Genomic DNA, 4,104 nt, shown 5'->3' on the forward strand with positions numbered 1-4,104 from the left:
GTAGCCAGTAATTGTTCAGGGGATAGTGTCCGGATGCCAAAGGAATCTGTAGAAGAGCACACAGCCTTTCAAGGCTCAGGTTCAGAATTCAAGCACCTGCCCTGCAGTTCATTCTCTGGCCAAAGTAAATCACAAGACCAGAGCAGTCTCAAGAGTTGCAGAAATAAATTTGACTTCTGGATGGGAATTGCTACAAAGTCACGTTGCAAAGAGTGTAAATACAGGGAGAATGAGGTATGGTAACCATTTTTGCAGTCACTTTCCTCCACTGGCATTGGAAGAAAGGTCTCAGATTGGCCTGAAAAATCCCTGTCCATGCTCGTGTCTTTCTATGGTACTTCAGTTCACCGGGTTGTTGAAAAGCAAGCCCTTTGCTTAGATCCATAGCTGGGTGTCTCAGTTTCCCTTGGCGGCCTTACATCATGATGGCTACATACTCTGTTCTCCTTTTCTTGATACCAGGTTCCATTTGGGTGTCCATTCTATTTCATGGACAATTTTGAGCTATTCCTGTACTCCATTTACCTTCACAATTACTACCACATAATTGTCTCTGCCAGTTAGATGGTACTGTCTTTAAGAGAGGGATTTTTGCCTCTTTTGAATTATTGCTGCGGCTCTAACACTCACATCACTGCCTGGAACAAGGTAAGCCCCCAGAGAAGTTAGTCGAATGAATAAATGATTGAATGGGAGGATTCAGAGAGCCATCTCCTTCCACAGCTCCCTCCTGTTTTGATTCTCTACCACTTAAGTTTCAACCCTCTAAACATGTGGATCTCAATAGGCCCAATGAGTCTTTGTAATAAAAAAAAAAAAAACATCAAACCAGATGGTTTGTCTGTCAAATTTGTGGCTCTCGAGATTGAAAACTATGGGCTCTTAGAACTAATGCTACTGCTGGTAGTCTGTTTCCCTTTTTATTTCTTTCAGAAACTCAATTAATTCCTTGACTGTGTTCCTTCCGTGAGGATGCTGAATGGTGGAGAGAAGAGTAATGGGCTCAAGTTATATGGAAAAAAAAAAAAAAAACCAACCTCCATATCTCAAAACATTATCCTGCTTTACAAGTTAAAACATGGCCATTTCCAGCTGATTCCAGTTATGATTACTCAGAAGATTGAAAGTTGAGCTGAGCCATGCAGTTTAATTGAATTAATTTCATTGGGATTTAAGGCAAAAGTATCATATCTAAACCAATTTGTAATGGATGACATCACACTGAGCGTCGAAATCACACACTTGTGTTGTCACTGTTTTTTTTAAATGAGACAGGTTTTGTTTTGTTTTTAGATTTTTTAAATTTATTCATGAGAGACAGAGAGAGAGAGAGAGAGAGAGAGAGAGAGAGGCGCAGAGACACAGGCAGAGGGAGAAGGAGGCTCCATGCAGGGAGCCTGACGTGGGCCTTGATCCCCGGTCTCCAGGATCACACCCTGGACTGAAGGTGGCGCTAAACCGCTGAGCCACCCAGGGATCCCTGTCACTGTTTTTAATACCTGTTTAAATAAGCTACAAGTACACCTGAAGAATAGATTAAATTACATCTGTACCACATTTCCCAAAATCTGGTCCCAGGATTACTGTCATCGTCTCGCCTGATCTTCCTGCATTAGTTTATGTTTCTGTTTAGAAGGATGTCCGATTAGTTTTCCTCAAGCTTACAAAATAATAGGCCACTGGTCAAAAACTAGAACTATCTTAACTATTACCCTTTAGAAATCAGATTTCTTCGGTCAGAGCTCGAGGTTTGGTACAGAGTGGTCCAGACTACGTTTTTTTTTTTGTTTTTTTTTTTTACATGGTAGTCTTAGCCACCTCCATGTGGCAAGTTTTACTGAAAGCTATGTATCAGAAACTCAGTGTATGTGGGTGGGAAGTGGGCCAGAGTTAGAGTTTTGTATCCAACCTAGCAAAAGATGCCACACCAGCATAGAGCAGACTCTAGAACAGATTCTATATTGAAGCCAGTCAGAATTGATACAGAAGGGGAGATATGCATGTTATGGTAGGGTTTCAGGCTCACAGCCACTCCTGATCATTCTGGATCATACACATCAGCCTGGTAAACCAACCAGCTTCTTACTCTTCAAAAGTATTCTAACATATTCTAAAAAGGAAGGGAACTGACATTTACTGAGGATTATTTATGGTTTGCGAGCTTCAACCCCACAGATTTGCCAGGAACTATGACCATTATGCTCTGTGTAAGTCTGTCCTTTTCTCTTTTTTTTTTTTTATAGGATAATTGACACAGCATGTTACATTAGTATCCTTATTATTTTTCTTCTTTTGGATGCTATTAGCACAGATTAGGTATTGATTGTTAGATAAATGTTAGTTGAGATTGAGATTGTGGAATACTGGTTGATGTTCTGAATTAGGTAAACTCCCATATCTTAGAAGATTTATGTAAATTGTGGTTCATGGGAATGTTTAGGTTGGTGTATATAAATCTGGTCAAGTAAAACTGACTTCATTTTGGGATGCCTGGGTGGCTCAGCTGTTGAGCATCTGCCTTTGGCCCAGGGTGTGATCCTGGAGTCCCGGGATCAGGTCCCGCATCGGGCTCCCTGTGTGGAGCCTGCTTCTCCCTCTCCCTCTCTCTATTTGTGTCTCTCATGGATAAATAAATCTTTAAAAATAAACAAATAAATAAATAGAACTGACTTCATTTTTCTGAGAGTGAAGAAAGAGTTTTAGGTAGCTGTATTACTCTTTACATTTTTTCATTTTGCTGATCTTTATGAATGTTTTGTATTTAGGGATAGACCGCAAACTGTTAACTTACAGGTTTTTGCCAAGAGATCAGCATCTTCTTTATAGAAGAGTTTGTTTGCTGCTTTTGTTTTTGGCAAGGTGCAGCAGAAATGTCAGGAAAATATAAGAATAATAGGGTAAAATAATTCTGGTTGTTAGACACATATAAACAATAGGAAGGGCAGTACTTATAAAAGTGAAATCTCTATGCTCGAAGATGATAGAGAGCAGTAAAATCTAAGAGAAGACGGTATTTGAGGGAATTATGGACAAAGACATATCTCCCTGTATTTCATCTGAAGCAAGAAAGAATCACAGAGAAAATACAATGTTGTTGGAGCTGTAATGTGTACTCTATTTCAGAAAAGGAGAATTGATTTATATCAAAGCTTCTGAAACTAAAGTTTTATCTTAAAAGAATTGCTCATTTTTGAAACTGGGCTTCTGTAAGAGTATTTACCACTTAGGAACAGAAATTGCATCTTTCCACTAATTAATCATCACGCACCTACTGAGTACTTTCTACATACGAGGTTTTGTAGTAGACACTGGCACTCTCTAAGTACATTGGAAAGCATGCCTGCTCTTGAGAAGGGAATTCCTTGAACACATCTTCCCTTGGTTTTCAGAATAATAGTCTTTTTCAGTTTTCTTTCTCTAACTCTGTAATGCTTTTTGTTACTTCTATCTTTTGGGGCCCTCTTGGCGTTGGCATTTCTCAGGTTCAATTAAATTCTCTCTTTAGATGATGCCATCCTTTAACTTTACCTGCTATCCGTGTATTGATGACACCAAAAATCTTTTGTCTACAATGAACACAAATGGCCTAAAACCCTGTCCTATATATGACCAGAGTGACTGTATAATTTATGACAAAACTGGAACCTGCTCAGGGAACCAAAGGCAGTCCTATTAATAATTTTTTTCTGGGACAATAGCCCAGGACAGTTTTTGCAAAAACTGTAGATAGGGTTACTGCACCGTAGTCCGGCAACCTTTTCGATAGCTCTGCTGGGGTGTCTTTTAAGCACGTAAAATACAATAGGTTGAGAGAACTCAACTTCCTCTCCTTCCATATTCACTCCTCCTGCCTTCTCTCCCTCAACACAATTATCCCCAGTTGCCCAAGCCAGAAATATGGTCAGTGTCCATAACATGTCTGTGTCTACATCTATATCTATATATGTCTTGTTCTCTAGATCACTCCTCAGTTACAAATCTTCCGGACTTCCTCCAAATTTCCTTCAGAAAGAAGTCTGAATTCCTTAGGACATGAAAACCCTCCATGACTTGGCTCTTGTGTGCCTTTCTGCCTCTGTTACTGTCACTGCTCACCGAAGTCAT

The sequence above is a fragment of the Vulpes vulpes genome, chromosome X, assembly GCF_048418805.1.
Source record: "Vulpes vulpes isolate BD-2025 chromosome X, VulVul3, whole genome shotgun sequence".
Classification (NCBI taxonomy): domain Eukaryota; kingdom Metazoa; phylum Chordata; class Mammalia; order Carnivora; family Canidae; genus Vulpes; species Vulpes vulpes.